The sequence below is a fragment of the Calonectris borealis genome, unplaced genomic scaffold, assembly GCF_964195595.1.
Source record: "Calonectris borealis unplaced genomic scaffold, bCalBor7.hap1.2 HAP1_SCAFFOLD_54, whole genome shotgun sequence".
Taxonomy (NCBI): Eukaryota; Metazoa; Chordata; class Aves; order Procellariiformes; family Procellariidae; genus Calonectris; species Calonectris borealis.
In genome coordinates, this window is record NW_027441461.1 from 15543 (window position 1) to 32789 (window position 17247).

Here is a 17247-nt window from a genome sequence, read left to right on the forward strand (position 1 = left end):
CTTCAAATTAAAAAAAAAACCACTGTAATGTAATCATATAGCCACCAGTCACATCTTCCCTCTAATACCACACACCAACCCATCTAGTTACAGCACTCTGCTCCGCTCTCCTCTGTCGCCCTGTGGTGCGCAGCTCGTCCCTCTGCATCTGCCAAAAACATAATGATCGAACGAGTCACAGGGTTGCAGAGCAATAGCTTAACAATTCCAGAGGACCTGTTTCCTGTTAAGAACACCATCTAGAATCCAAACAAACATACATCCTGCCGTTAAAAAAAAAAACAAACCCAACCGACAACGTTGAAGCCCCACACATACAACACCTTTGAGATTCAATCTGTTTCACTACCCCTGAACAGCCCCTCCGACACAACCTTGCTCATCCCCATAAAAGCTATTGAAAAAGCTGACCAAGCAGCCTGCCGATGGCTACTTGATCTGAGATGACTGCACAACCTTGGCCTCAACAGTCTAGGCATATCTACATATTAACCATAGACTCTTGTCGCTATTCCACCTACCCCTGACTTTACACCCACGAGCAGGGCGGCTCCAAGCCAAACGCACACACGCACAGACCGACAGTACATGGAATGCTACAGACAACATGCCTCAAAGGCGAGAGAAAACTCTTGGCAAGAATGACAACACCCGGACAGAAGACGCCATCAGGCGAGACGACCCGCAGGACCATGACGGTGATGTGAGGAGGCTCTATGGCAACCCCAGAGAAAGAGTATAACGTCGTGGCCCGTGACAAAAAGTTGCTCTCAAAACTGATAAGATGTACGTGCAAGAAGCCTGGCCTCAAGACCTAAGAGCGTAAGGATGCGGGGAAGAAATCCCAGTTCGCAAAAAAAGTGGATGGCTAGAGAGCAGAGCCGCTCAAGCAGCTGGGTAGGATGCCACAGAAGAGGACCATCGGGAAACTTCCCAGATGGGAGACGAATCCACGCTTTAAGCTAGTAATGCAAGAAAACAGGCACCTGATTGTCACTATGCTGATGAGTACAGGCGTTCGAGACACTCGGGATGGTGCCCAGGCACGTGCCGTGCTCCTCGAGCGCAAAGAGTAACATGGACACCTGTGGCGAATAAGGACACGGACTCCGTCTGAGAGGGCATGAAGATGAAGATGAAAAATCCCTTTATTATACAGCACAAGCGCCTTTTTATACCTCACATTATGCCACGTATGCACTTCAAAGAATTCCCTAGTACATCCCCTAAGCAAAGGTCATCTCGACACTCTTCCTCTAATTTCCTTATCTTTGTCACGCCCTCAGAACCGTTAACTGCCACCTCTTATCTCCCTTTTTCCCACGGCTTCTTTCACTTTCCATCTTCCCATGGCTTCTTGTTTACCAACGCTATGATACTGCTTGTACTCTCAGGCATTGATTCCTCCACAGACACCAAGACCCGAAGAAGGCCTAAGGCGCAGAAGACAGACCACACAAACTACACAACAACAGACACAGGCTGGAACTGCCCTGCCTGGCCCACGCTAGTGTCATGCTGAAGAGTAGCCGTCTCCCTTTAACTGCCTGAAGCAGACTGTTTCTGGACAGCTCTCTGCCCTACACTGTCCTTAAAACCCCTTCACGCAATTGCCAACCCAGTCCCCTCCCTCACCCAGCGCCGGTGGCCCAACTTAGCTTTCAGACGGCCAGGAGTATCGATCCGTCCTCAACAAGGAAAACCACAATCATCCCACTGGATTAATCCTGCAGTCACCAGGTTCCTCTTCAGTATCTGAAAAAAAAAACCAAACAAACAAAAATCAATGCATGCACAACAGTGCCGTCAGTCAGCATCACGTCGGCCAACATCAACCTTCCCACAACACCCGCCACCTCAGATGCGTGTGGCGTTCCACTCACCTGCTCTGTACTGATTCCAGAGTCAGACGATGCGGCTGTCGTCGCTTATGATGCCTAGGGTACCAAAAGACACAAAATTACCGTTGCACTTGCCAGAAATCACCAGCCCCATGCTCCTCCTCTCTATTACCCAGCTCACCTCAAACGCTCAGCCAATTCCAAAGGCAGCCCCCACAGAACCTGCAAAACCAGAGAGAAACACTTCGCTGACTTACCATATAATACTTTGCTATTAGACGCCAGCCCAGCCCACAACCGCCTCGCCTTCTCGGACCGCTCGTCAGCACACGGTGTCGCCCTCCGAGCCCGTGTGCGGCGCCTGCAAAAACACAAGCTAGAAGGCATGCGCCGAGATACTGCTGGAAACCGCAGCCCATGCCGATCTCTGTGTCTTCCACTCCTTTACCTGGACAGCTCGCCCATCCAGCCTCTGTCAGCTTGGGTTGCCACCCTGAGGTTTGTGCACCGCATGCAAGACGCAAACAACACAGATTGCTTATAATTACATCAGGAATAGAACACCTGAAGAATAACTGCTACTTCAGCTCACCAACCGCTGCTCACCTTGCCCAAGTAAGCTCCGGTGCCTATATCCCATGTTGCTCCTCGCTTCGCACCTTCCAATTAAAAAAAACTTTACTATAATGTGGTCATATAGCCACCAGTCACATCTTCCTCCTAAAACCACACGCCAACACACCTCGTTACAGCGCTCCGCTCTTCCATCACCCTTGGGTGTGCAGCTTGTCCCTCTGCATCTGCAAAACCAATATCATCAAACAAGTAACCCGGATGCACAGTGATAGCTTAACAATTCCAGAGGACTTGCTTCCTGTTAGGAATACCATCTAGAATCAAACTACAGCCTGCCATTAAACGAAAGATATAAATCAAACATTAAGCCCTATGCATACAAGCCTTAACACTTTGGAGGTTCCATCTGCTCAACTATCACTATAGCTCACTCTCCCACACAGCTCCAGTCATCCCCTCTGCACCTGCAAAACACTACAGAAATTGCTTTCCTCACCTGCTGCTGACAGCTACTCAGTCAAGATGACTGCACAACCTTTGCCTCGATAGTCTAGGCATATCAACATATTAACCGTAGACTCTTATCGCTGTTCTAACTACCCCTGACTCTACACCCACGGGCAGGGCAGCTCCAAGCCAAAAGCACACACACACAGACCGTTACAAACAACACACCTCAAAGGTAAGAGAAAACTCTCGGTGAGAAGAACGACACCCAGACAGAAGATGTTGTCAGGCAAGACTACCCATGTCACGGTGACGTGAGGAGGCTCTACGGCAACCCCAGAGAAAGAGTAGAACGTCGTGACCCATGACAAGAAGTTACTCTCAAAACTGAGAAGACGTACACACAATAAGCCTGGCTTCGAGACCTAAGAAAGGTCAGGATGGAGGGAAATGATCCCAGTCAGCAAAAATGGACAACTATACAGTAGAGGTGCTCACACAGCCAGGAAGAACGCCGCAAAAGATGACCATCTGGAAAAATCCAGGATGCGAGAGCGATCCACGCTTTAAGCTAGGAACGCAAGAAAACAAGCACCCGATCGGCGCTACGGCGGTAAGTACAGGCATTCGAGGCCCTAGGAATAGCGCTCGAGACCTGAGGACGATCTAAGACACAGAAGACAGACCACACAAACTACACAGCAGGCTAGAACTGCCCTGCCCGGCACATGTTGGTGTCATGCTGAAGAGTAACCCGCTCCCTTTACCCGCCCAAAGGAGACTGTTCCTGGACAGCCCTTTGCCCTACAGGAAATTTAAATCCCCATTCCTGCAATTGCCAACCTTGGCCCCTGCCCCCTCCCCAGTGCCAGTCCCTCAACTTAGCTTTCAGAGAACTGGGAGGTCTGAATCTATCCTTGACAAAAAACAACTCATCTGGCTGATACTTTCCTGCAGTTACCAGGTTCCTCTTCATCATCTGCAGAAAAGAAATACCCGCAACACCAGCAGTAAGCATCATGACAGTAGACGCCAACCTCTTCCACAACAACCTCATCCTCAGAAGCACCGTGTTGTTCCGCTCACCTGCTCCACGTCGATGGCAGAGTCCGAGGCTGCGGCCGCTGTTATTTGTGGCACCTAAGATACCAAGAGACAAAATTACCATCGCACTTGTGCGAAATCACCGGTCCTGTGCTCCTCCTCTCTACTGCCCAGCTCACCTCAAATGCTCATCCAGTTCCAAAGGTGGCCTGCACAGCACCTACAAAACCAAAGACAAAAGCTTCATGGAGCTGCCGCAGGATACTTTCCTCTCGGACACCGACTGGGCTGACGCTCGCCTCACCTTCTCAGACCACTTGTCGAGGTGCCGCTTTGCTCCTCGGACGCTATGTGCGTCACCTGCAAAAATCAAAGCAACAAAGCAAATAACGCATGCCTCACTTGACTATCCTGCTTATCCTAGACCCGTTACTTAACTGCAAGAATAACTCAAACCACCCACCGACATACAAAAATTACAGTTACTGCCAAATGACTCAAATATAAATAAAGACCGATTGGCCAAATGCCTAAAGAAGTACGGATAGCAAATGACCATGGCTGGTGTAAGACAGACTCTTCCTTTATGGATAAATAACTCTGTGAGCTACAGCATGGAGAACCCCTCAGTAGACAGGGGCATGCGCTCAAATGAGAACACTGACATATACGGGACAGTAGATTGGGCTGCCAGAAGCTACTTGCAGACAGAATGCTACTACTAGATAACATTCCACTATAAAGTCTTAAACCAAAACTGCATAGTAGTTACAGGAGAGCTGAGTGCAGACAGATGCCAAATATGACTTGATGGTCACAAAATCTAATGAAGACAGGCACCAAAAGTCTAATAGAGACCGCTCAGAGCCAAATGCTTGATGAGAGATGCTTCTTGCAAAAATATGAGCTCGATGAGGAAAAGCCAAAGGTGATGCGGACCGAGCTATTAAAATCTCAATACAGAAGTACGCATTACTTCAGGTGGCAGGATGGTTCTGCCAGGTTGGTCTGACCCAAGCACTGGGTTCTAACACCTGTCCAGTGGTATACGCGATATCTCACAGCCTCCCATCTAATAGACAGCTCCCCAGTCCAGGACCCTGTTATACATGTCCCAGCCCCCCTCAGCCCCATGATGAAAATCAAACAGTGAAAATAAGGACTCTGCTTCATCACCTTGGCCTCCGAAAAAAGCTTGCTTCCTCTGCTGATGGTCAACACCAATATCCTCGAGCTGTTCCTTGAATGTGGGCTGACCCTTGGGTGCCTGTACTGCCAAAGGAAGAGAAAATAATTATGCTCTTTGAACATGCTCCATCATCCTCTTGTTCTTCAAGAAATCAAAAGAAAACTATCCCGATCGCTACATTATAGAAGTTTGTGCAGGAGATGGCTGAGGCCATCCCCATAAATGGAAAACTCTGCTATGGCCCTGCTTTGCCTGTCAGTGACAGTGTCCACCATCGGGGTGCCACAAACCCCTTCATGAGTCGCTAAGAAAATCATACAATTAGTTAAAAACATCTGGCAAATAAGATATGACCTAAAACCATGTGTACCCCACCTTACCCCAAAACCAGTCAGACAGCTGGCTTCCTCCCACACAAAACTCAAATCTTCAGCAAACAGACAGAACAGAACAACATTACATCAAACAGAACAAAATCCTTACCCTCTGACACGCTCCGAAAGGGATTAGTGCACCCACATAATATATACTCACACTACCCACCCACGTACCGGCTTCCTCAGGGTCAGCCCTGTAAAGACGGGAGGAAGCCCGACTCTACCTCCCCGGGTGCCCCGGCATGCCACACCCCTCTCTGCCACTCCCATTGAGCGAAAACACTGGTGATGATATCTGGCAAAAAAAGAAGAGCAAAGACAGTCACAGGGACCTGCATGTCAAAAAATGACCTGACTTAACCTGCAGGAATAAACAAAAGAAGTCCTACAAAAAAAATTCTAACTAAAAAAACAGAAAATATTACAAACCCATGAAGCTCAAAAAGACAGGACATTGTACCACACAGCAACCAAGACTGCTAGACAGATGAAGCCGTGAGGACAAGATGTCTGCCACAAAAACAGCTTGAGCCCAATTACCTATAAAGCCCTTTAGGGAATTACAGCAGCAGTCGGCCAATGGAAAAACCACGACAGTGTGATGTGGTGACTCAGAGATCTAAAATGGACACCCTTTCTCTACAGAAACTGATACTAAAACAAGAACAAGAGAACTGATGACTGACACTAGAGCAAACTTCATTGGATGCTTGAGGAAAAAGGCACAACTGGGAAAACAAAAAAAGCTTGTGTGTCCAGGACTGCAGTAAAGGAAACACCCTTGTCTGGAGATTGTTATGAGCACAAACACCACACATCTCCAAGAAATTCTAGGGAAGACAGCAACGCAAGCCTGTGCTGAAAATAAATGCCTAGCCAATACCACAAAGTAACAATGACTGTGACATCCAGAAGGATGCAAAAAATAAGTAAGTAAAAGGTACAGAAGTAAAGACCTCAGAGTTCTGGAGGATATATTTTGATGTACCTTAACATACCTAATGCTTTCCGAGATGAGACTTCTCTGACGTTCAGCCCTCTATGTTGTAATGCGGAGGCCCGGATGGTTTACTCTGCATCTCCCGTGACTTTGTTGTATCTCCCATCAGCTGCAGACAGACTAAAACAGAACAGACCTCATCAACACCCAAATCCAACTGCAAAACCCACCTCAGTAAGGCTCATGAATACACCTCCCTTTCCCAACCATCCCCTGGTCCCAGAATTTTAGAAACCCCTTCTCTTCTCCTCAACTGTCAGGGAAGGAACTCCACTCCTTCCTGACAGCTCCTGCTCTGTATTTGCACCCCTGAACCCCCTGTGTCGGCTGCTCCTCGGGAGCTGCTCTTCCCAGCTATGCCCAGTCTTCTGCAAGCACCTCCTGTCTTCCATCTTCCCACAGACTCTGAGCTCTGCTACAGCCCCACAAAATAAGTGAAGTCCTGACGCTTATAATCTACAAGGGGCTGGCCGCAAGCTGCATTGGTTCTAGAGACAACATGATACTCTGTGGGCGATTGGGAAAGGCCATAAGCCGTTCCATACGCTGAAAGACACTATGTCTTTAGTCCCTGCTACTTTCTTGAACAATGCTAGAACTCCATATGCAGATGCATACAAGATGCTCACCTCAACCCCTGCTAAATACTCTCACCATTGCTCCTATCAAGAGATGATGTCAACAGCTTCTGCAACATACAGCAAAGCTGGTGAAAAACAAGGTTCCATCTTCAATAAAGTCAGGAATTCTAAAACAATACAATGCACCTGGAATAAAATAAAAAACAAAACTATATTATTAAACCATCTTTCCACCTCTGAACACCAAATACAAACCTACTGACCTGGAAAAAAAACCCCAACACATACAAGTGTACTTTCTTCTACACATGTAGCTGAACCTTGACTTGTCCTGAAGCCCTTAGCTTAAACAGACACCTCTGCTTCTCTAAATATCAAAACATGACTACCCAAATAGCTTAGACAGCTCAAAAGCTACTTCCAAAGTGGCAATCAGCTGAAGGAACAGCAGACCACCACCTCCAGAGAAGCCCAGCAGCAGAATGAGCTGCCTGAGGAGAGGCTGTACCTCATATACCCCAGGCCCCGCCCACCACCCTTCCCACAATCACCTGGCAAGGGGGAGGAGCGAACCACCAGAAGGGATAAAGGCAGCCAGAGGAGCAGCAGGGAGCTTTCTCACCTGCCTGAAGTTTACAGCATGCAAAGCACCAAACAGAGGAAGCCCCCCTTACAGCAAACGACCATACCTGCTCTTTTACTACAACTGCATCTATTGCATCAGCAATGTGACCAGGTAGGGACTTAAACTTAATTTTTCTGGGGTGCAGATAGAAAAAGATAGATGTCATACTAAGCTATGCAGGAAAGTAGATCATTCAATGCCATAAAAATATCATTATTAAGAATTATGTGCTTTGGTTTCCTCTGAAAAACCCAAAATGCTATGGGGTTAGCCTTAATTTCTAGCAACACCATGCATGCTACCTAACTTTCAACATACCTGTATTCTGGATAGGACTGAACGACAAAGCAGAATTAGATCCGGTAAGAACCCCTTCTCAAAAATATCTCTAGATGCAAAGCAAATTATTTGATGTAAATCACCAACAATTCAGAGACCCCCCAGGGGCACCTAGAGACGCCCTGGAGCAAACCGAGAACCCCCAGAAGCACCCCAAGACCCTCAGGAGCATCCTGTGGGCACCCAGGACACCCAGGAGCACCCCAAAAACACCAGAAGCACCCCAGGACACCCAGGAGCACCCCAAAAACACCAGAAGCACCCCATGAGCACCCAGAGATCCCCAGGGGATCCACGAGGGCACTCAGGAGACACAAGGACTCCCCAAAGACCCCCCAGGAGCACCCCATGGGCACCCAGAGACCCCCAGGAGCAACCAAAGACCCTAGAAGCATCCCACAGGCGCTCAGAGACCACCAGGACTGCCCCAAGGGCACCCAGAGATCCCCAGGAGCAGCCCAAGGGCACTCAGGAGACACAAGGACTCCCCAAAGACACCCCAGAGGAACCCTAAGGATACCCAGAGACACCTAGAACACCCCAAGACCCCCAGGAGCACCACAAGATCTCCAGGAGCATCCTGTGGGCACTCAGAGACCCCAGGTACCCCCAAAATGCCCAGGAGCACCCCAAGACCCCCTGGAGCATCCTGTGGGCACCCAGAGACCTCCAGGAGCACCCTAGGAACCCTAGAAGCATCCTGTGGGCACCCAGAGACGCCTAGGAGCACTCCAGGGGCACCCAGAAATCCCCAGAAACACCCAGATGGCACGCAGGAGCACCCCAAAACCCCCCCAGGAGCATCCCAGGGGCAACCCAAGGCTACCCAGAGCCACGTAGAACAACCCAAGACCCCCAGGAACACCCCATGAGCACCCAGAGACCCCCAGGAGCACAACAGGAATGCCCAGAAGCACCCCAAGACCCCCGGAAACACCCCATGGGCACCTAGAGAACCCCAGGAGTACCCCAAGACCCCCCGGAAACACCCCAAGAGCACCTACACACTCCCAGGAGCACGAAGAACTCCCAGAAGCACCCCAAGACCCCCGGAAACACCCCATGGGCACCTGGAGAACCCCAGGAGTACCCCAAGACCCCCCCGGAACACCCCAGGAGCACCTAGACACTCCCAGGAGCACGAAGAACTCCCAGAAGCACCCCAAGACCCCCAGGAGCATCCTGTGGGCATCCAGAACCCCCAGGAGTCCCCCAAGAGCACCCTAAGAGCAACGCAAGAACACGAGGAACATCTTGTGGGCACTCAGAGACACCCAGGAGCATCCCAAGTCTCCCAAAGAATCGTATGGGCACACAGAGACCTCCAGGAACACCTTAGGAGCATTCTAAGGGTACCCAGAAACACCTAGAACGCCCCAAGACCCCAAGGAACAACCCATGGGCACCCAGAGACCCCCAGAAGCACAATAAGAACCCCAAGAAGCACACCAAGACCACCAGGAGTGCCCCCGGCGTGCAACCAGAGCGCCCCATGAGCACCCCAACGATAGCCAGGAGCCCCTTAGGAGACCCGAAGACACCCCAAAGACCCCCCAGCAGCACCCCAAGACCTCCCAGGAGCATCCCAGGGGCACCCCAAGGCTACCTAGACATGCCTAGAACAACCAAAGACCCCCAGGAACACCCCATGGGCACCCAGAAACCACCAGGAGCACAACAAGAACATCCAGCAGCATCCCAAGACCCCCAGGAGCATCCTGTGGGCACCCAGAGACCCCCAGGAGCATCCTAAGAGCCCCAGGAGCACCCCATGGTTGCCTAAAGACTCCCAGGACCACACCAAGACCCACAGAGCATCCTATGGGCACCCAGAGACCCCCACGATCACCCCAGGAGCAGTCCAAGGGTAGCCGGAGACACCTAGAAGACCCCAAGAAACAACCCATGGGAACCCAAAGACCCCCAGGAGTACAAGAAGAACACCGAGAAGCACACCAAGACCACCAGGAGTGCCACAGGAGCAGAATCAGAGCCCGAGGAGTGGAACCAGAGCCCAAGAAGCAAAACCAGAGCCCCAGGAGCGGAATTAGCGTCCCAGGAGTGGAACCAGAGCTCGAGGATTAAAACCAGAGCCCGAGAAGCAGAACCCGAGCCCGAGGGATGGAACCAGAGCCCGAGCAGTGCAATCAGAGACCCAGGAGCGGGACCAGAGCCCAAGCACCAGAACCAGGACCCGAGGATCAAAACCAGAGCCCCAGGAGCGGAACCAGAGCCCCAGGAGTGGAACTAGAACCCAGGCAAAAAACCAGAGCCCGAGCAGCAGAACCAGAGCGCCAGAAGTGGAACCAGAGGCCTAAGAGCGGAAACATAGCCTCAGGAGCAGAACCATAGCCTGAAGAGCACAACCAGAGCCCAGGCAGTGCAACCAGAGCCCGAGCAGCGGAAATAGAGTCCCAGGAGCGCAACCAGAGCCTGACCAGTGCAACCAGAGGCCAAGCAGCGGAATCAGAGCCCGAGCACTGCAACCAGAGCCCCAGGAGTGCAACCAGAGCCTGAGATGCGGAGCCAGAGCCCCAGCAGCGGAGCCAAAGCCCCAGCAGTGGAAATAGACACCCAGGAGCAGAACAAGAGCCCGAGCAGAGCAACCAGAGCCCGAGCAGGGCAACCAGACCTCAAGAAGTGCAACAGAGGCCCAGCAGTTGAACCACAGTCCAAGGAACAAATCCAGAGCACGCGGAACAAAACCAGGGACAGATGAAAAAAAACAGGGCCTGAGCAACAAAACCAGAGCCCATGGAACAAAACCAGGGCCCGAGGAACAAAACCAGAGCCGGCGGGAGAAAACCAGAGCCCGCGGGAGAAAACCAGAGCCCGAGGAAGAAAACCAGATCCCAGGAAGAAAACCAGATCCCAGGAAGAAAACCAGGGCCCGCAGAACAAAACCAGAGTCCGCGGGAGAAAAGCAGAGTCCGCGGGAGAATAGCAGAGTCCGCGGGAGAAAAGCAGAGTCCGCGGGAGAAAAGCAGGGCCCGAGGAACAAAACCAGAGACCGAGAAAGAAAACCAGAACCCCAGGGACAAAACCAGAGCCCGCGGGAGAAAACCAGAGCCCGCGAGAAAAAACCAGGGCCCCAGGAACAAAACCAGGGCCAGAGGAACAAAGCCAGAGTGCGTGGAACAAATACAGTGCCCGCGGCAGAAAACCAGAGCCCGCAGGAGAAAACCAGAGCCCGCAGGAGAAAACTGGGGCCCCAGGAACAAAACCGGGGCCCCAGGAACAAAACCAGGCTTCCGTAGAACAGAACCAGGCTTCCGTGGAACAGAACCAGGGCCCGCGGAAGAAAAGCAGGGCCCGTGGGAGAAAAGCAGGGCCCCAGGAACAGAACCAGGCTTCCGTGGAACACAACCAGGCTTCCATGGAACAGAACCAGGGCCCACGGGAGACAACCGGAGCCCGCGGGAGAAAAACCAGAGCCCGCGGGAGAAAAACCAGAGCCCGCGGGAGAAAACCAGAGCCCGAGGAACAAAACCAGGGCCCCAGGAACAAAACCAGGGCCCGCGGGAGAAAAACAGGGCCCACGGGAGAAAAACCAGAACCCGCAGGAAAAAACCAGAGCCCGCGGGAACAAAAAGATTTGACGTGCTTGACCTTGACGGCACATTTGTGCAAGACAGGGTCAAGGAATGGGGCATCCTCGGGGTCGCTGAGCCATGGCTGTGCTGGGGACATGCCAAAAACACGCCTCAGCACCAGAAAAACACACTTCAACACACAAAAACACACCTCAATGCGCTTAAAACACACATTTCTGCATCTCAATGCACTTGAAGTATGTCTTTACAGGCCAAAACATGCCTTGATATGCTTAAAATGTGTCTACACATTAAAAACATGCCTTGACACACTTACAACATGCCTTCACTTGTTAAAACATGAATCAATGCACTTAAAACATGCCTTTACATGCTAAAAACATGCCTCAACATACTTAAGACATGTTTACATGCTAAAACATGCCTCGGTGCACTGTAAAAATGCTTTTACATGCTGAAACACGCCTCAATGTGCCGAAAACACGTTTCCAAACTAAAAACATAGCCTGACATGCTTAAAATAGGCCTTTACATGTTAAATACATGCCTTGATGCACTTAAAACATGCCTTTACATGCTAAAGCATGCCTCCACATGCTAAAAACATGCATTTACATGCTAAAAGCATGCTTTGATGTGTTTAAAACATCTTTACATGCTAAAACATGCTTCAATGAGCTTAAAACACACCTTTTCAAGCTAAAAACATGCCTCTGCACAAAAACATGCCTTGACATGCAAAAATGTGCTTTGACATAATTAAAACATGACTCTGACACACTAAAAACACGCCTTGACATGGTAAACGTATGCCCCAACATGACAAAACCAGCCTCAAAACACCCTAACATCCAGAAAACATGCCTCAACACCAAAACCACAGCCCAACATGCTATAATCACACCTTGACACACTAATAACACACCAGTAGGCACCATGTTGTGACATGGGGATATTGCAGGGTGACCTGGGGGCCCTGGACCAGGATTTGGGGCATTTTAGGGTAATTTGGGGGGGGGCTTAGGGGTCCCAAGGCAAATTAGAGCCATTTTGGGACAATTCAGGAGGGGATTTGGGGTCCCCAGAGCAGAATTTGGGGCATTTAGGGACAATTCTAGGGGGATTTGGGGTCCCCAGCACAGTATTTGGGGCATTTTAGGAATATTCTGGGATGATTTGGGGACCCTAGCACAGAATTTGGGGCATTCTGGGGCAATTCTGGCAGGATTTGGGGTCCCTGGAACAGATATTGGGGCATTTAGGGCCTCGGGGACGCACTTAGGAGCATTTTAGGGCCATTCGGGGGGGATTTGGGGGCCCCAGACTTGAATTTGGGGCTTTTGAGGGGCAATTTTGGAGGAATTTGAGGTATTTGGGGGCAATTCTGGGGGGAATTGATATCCCCAGGGCAAATTTGGCGCATTTGGGGGCAATTCTGGGGGGCTTTGGAGTCCCTAGGACACATTTTGGGGTTCTTCTGGTGGGATTTGGCTTCCCTGGGCTGCAATTAGGAGCAATTCTGGGGAGATTTAGGGCCCCTGGAACAGAATCTGGGGCATTTTGGAGGAATTTGAGGTGATTCTGGAGAATCTGGGGCATTGTGGGGCCGTTCCAAGGGAATTTGGGGTCCCCAGGGCAAGTTATGCGCATCTGGGGGCAATTCTGGGGGGATTTAGGGCACCTGGAGTCAATTTTGGAGTATTTCGGGGCAATTCTGGGGGGATTTGGAGTCCTGGGATCCCGTTGGGGTGATTCCAGGGGGATTTAGAGTCCCTGAAGTTCATTTGGGGGGATTTTGGAGCAATTCTGGGGGGATTTGAGGCATTTTGGGGCAATCCTGGGAGGATTTGGGGTCCATGCATCAGGATTTTGAGCATTTTGGAGCGATTCTAGGGGGACTTTATGTCCCCATCACAAATTAGGGGCATTTTTTGGCAATTCTGGGGGATTTAGGGCCCCTGGAGTCCATTTTGGGGTATTTTGGGGCAATTCTGAGTGGATTTGGGGTCCCTGGAGTGCATGTTGGGGGTATTTATGGGGGGATTTAGAGCCCCCGAGGTCCATTTGGGGGGATTTTGGGGCAATTCCAAGGGGATTTGTGGCTTCTGGGGTGCATTTAGGAGCATTTTAGGGACATTCTCAGGGGATTTGGTGTCCCCAGACCAGAATTTTGGGCTTTATGGGGCAATTCTGGGGGGATTTGAGGCATTTTGGGGCAATCCTGGGAGGATTTGGGGTCCCATGCATCAGAATTTTGGGCATTTTGGGGCAATTCTGGGGGGAATTGGTGTTCCCAGAGCAAATTAGGGACATTTGTGGGCAATCCTGGGGGGATTTGGGTACCCCAGCACAGAATTTGGGGCATTTTGGGGCAATTCTGGGGGGATTTGGGATCTGCAGAGCAGATCTAGGGCCATTTTGTGGTAATTCTGAATGGATTTGGAGTCCCCAGCCCAGAATTTGGGGCATTTTGGGGCTATTCCAAGGGATTTAGGACCTGGGAGGGGACCCAAGCATCCAGCTCCCCACTCACACCAACCCAACACCTCCCTGGATGCCTGGGTCCCACCTTGGCCACCCGTCCTTGCTCCAGCACCAGCTCCTGGGTCTTGATGTTCTTGTGTTCCTGCTCCTTCTCCTGTCATTTCTTGTGCCAGTAACAGATGTCCAGCGTGGGGCCCTTCTCTGGGGGAGAAGGGGGTCACAGGGAGACCCAGGCATCTGGGAGAAACCCCTGCCCCCACCCTGTCACCCCTCTGGTTCTGGGATCCCCCTCACCAAGGAGTCCGGGCATCCGGGCACACACCCCCAGAAAGGGACCCAGGCGTCCAGGACCCCTATTTCTCCCCCCTCAATCTCAACCAGAGCCCCCCCAACCCCCTAAAAGGGGACCCAGGCTCCCAGGCCCCCCGGTCCCCCAAGAAGGGATCCCAACACCCACCCCTCCCTGCCAAAAGGGGACCCAGGCATCCCCATAGAAGCCACTCAGGTATCCCAGACCCCCTATTTCTCCTTCTCAAGATCAACCCAGGCCCCTCAAAACCCCTCCCCAAGAGGGACCCAGGCATCTGGGACCCCCCAAAAAGGGACCCAGGTGTCCAGGGACCCCCCCAAAAAAGGGACCCCAGCACCTAGGCTCACCCCGGCCCCGCAGGCAGTACCACTCCTGAATGGCCTTGGCCATCTTCTCAGTGATGTTGACGCAGTCGCCTTGGAACCACTCGCTGCAGTTGTTGCACCCGCTGCGGGGGAGGGGAGCACCTCAGCCAAGGGACCCAGACGCCCGGGACCCCCCCACCCTCCCACATAAGGGACCCAGGTGTCTAAAGAAGCCCCATAAAGAGGAACCCAGTAATCCAGGGGGGACCCAGGCATCTAGGACTCCTCCACCCTAACAGACCCAGGCATCCGGGAGCCCCCCACCCTCCCCCATAAGGGACCCAGGCATCCAGTAGAGGCCCCAGGAGTCCGGGGAAGGGACCCAGGCATCCGGGGAAGCCCCATAAGGAGGAACCCAGGAATCAGGGGGACCCAGGCATCTGGGGAGGGGACCCAGGCACCCGAGGCTCACGTGCGCTTCCCGCAGGTGTATGCACTCTTCTGTGATGTCCAGACCAGGTCCTCTAGTCTGGTGTACTGTGTAATGGCCCGTATAACGTGGGACTGAAACCAAGAACTTCTGACAGACTAGCACAGACTTTTGAAAAATGTATCTAACCTTGATCCAGCCAGGATACACAGATTTCATTTCATTTCCATGGTTCACTTTATCAACAAGAGCCAAATTTAAATAAAATGCAGAAGTCACAAGAATTCAGTCCTCAGGCAGTGAAAAGAAATCTGAGAAACTGTTCAGGAAACTATTCTCTTGAAACAAATGCATTTTTTATGAAGCAAAATGAGAAAATAGTATTTGCTGTTGGGAACTTTGAACTGTCTTTGCCCTTATCCTCAGAATATTCAAAGAAGCAGATGCATTCACCCAACAGCATCATCAATTTCGGGCACTGGAATAAAAACGCTGTAGAACATTTCTAAAGGGACTCAATGTTTTTTCTCTCTTGGAAGAGCTCAGCTCTGCAGCATAAGCAAACATTTTCATTTCAGGTCACTGTATCTGACTTACTCTTCTTCATATCTTAGGCATTGTAGGAAGCAATAATCATCACGAACAGTGCCTACCCACACTCAAATTATTAATTGCAATCATAGATGAATTTTCCTATATTGCTTCAAATAAAGTGTGAATACATTTCACATTAATCTATGTCTGAAAAATAGCTCATGAATAATTCATTCAATGATAATTCCTCCAATCAATCAGAGAGTGATTTAAATACATTTTATTAGTGTTGGACTAACTGTTCATTATTGCTTCACTGAATTGCATGTGAGAAAATGTCAAAATTGTTCCAAACTCTTCTATTACTAGCAACTAAAATTATTCTTGCACCAGAATTTCCTACTCAAGGAAAAAAAAATCAGACTGGCTGCATAAAAATTCCCTACCGCTATCCAAATACACACACACACATATATATATAAAAAAATAAATAAATACCTATCTCTGAGGAAGAATAGGAGGTCTGTCCCACTTAGAGATGCAAACTCAGTGAGAGAAAGAAGCATCCCAAATCTAATCTCATCCAAACAAACCCCAAGCTTTTGTACGCACATCTTCTGGCTGTGGTTTTGAAAGTTTACCCCTTGGAGCATACCTGGCAGCAAGTGAAAGTGGTAAGTGCTCCAAATCCATTTCATGTAATCGCAACTGTGACCTCCCTGCCGCTGTCCTCTAGGAAGGAGTCTGAGACATGCCACGTGAGGAAAGTTGAAACCAATTGATTATTCATTTGTGTTATAATCATCCCCTCCTGGATTAAATAAGAGGCTTCCATTGCATAGCAGATTTCCACTTCACTAAATCCTGGGGTTTACTTTGCTTTTTCAGATTCATTTTTATCCTTCTTCCCCCCTCTTGCGCAAGCCTCACTGTCTTCCTTTTCAACTGCAATTATCACTTTTCAATACTAATACTTTCCCAAGCAGCCTAGATTTTCACCCCTTTGTACTGAACCAGATTCCTCAACATTTGATCCAGTAAGTGGCTTATTTTACCCTCTAATCTCTCATTTGCCACCTCTGCACACAACCTGGATCTTTCCCTACCTAAACAAGCCATTTTCCACACTCTCATTACCTCTTCCTTTGTACTTCTCACCTTCCTTCCCTAGTGCATAGGATTACCAATTCCGTTTCTCTCCAATAAACCTTGTTCTTTTCTTGGTTTACCTCTAATCTTATTTTCTCAAAATATATTTCAAGTCTTTTTTTTCCTATTTAATTCATGTTTAATGCTCAGGCTTTAGATGAGTTCTTTGAGCTGTTGCTTTATATAGTGTAACAAAGAAAATCAGTGATAATGAAAAAGCGTACCGAAATACACAAAACAGAAGTATAAAAGATTTGTTCCAATCTTTGTATGCACACATATAGTGTTGTTAAGCTATACTGTCTCCCTACTGAGCTCTGATGAACCTCCATCTGTAGCGGTACACAAAATAGAAAAAGGCTTCCTTCCTTCTGGCCTTACAGAGAGAGGGAGGGAAGTTCTTAATGCCTCACGTTGAGTTAAAATTACCAGCTATTCGTAAGGTTAGAACCATTTTTATTT

General features: G+C 49.9%; 1 long non-coding RNA gene across 1 annotated transcript; it reads right to left on the reverse strand.

Moving 5' to 3' along the window:
• Positions 1-778: 778 nt before the first annotated feature.
• On the reverse strand, positions 779-2644 carry LOC142076481 (uncharacterized). Its single transcript, XR_012671191.1, has 4 exons — positions 2584-2644; positions 2448-2500; positions 1417-2063; positions 779-1085 (listed from the first exon to the last, which is right to left on the reverse strand). It is a non-coding gene; the product is annotated as an uncharacterized LOC142076481 (long non-coding RNA).
• Positions 2645-17247: the final 14603 nt, after the last annotated feature.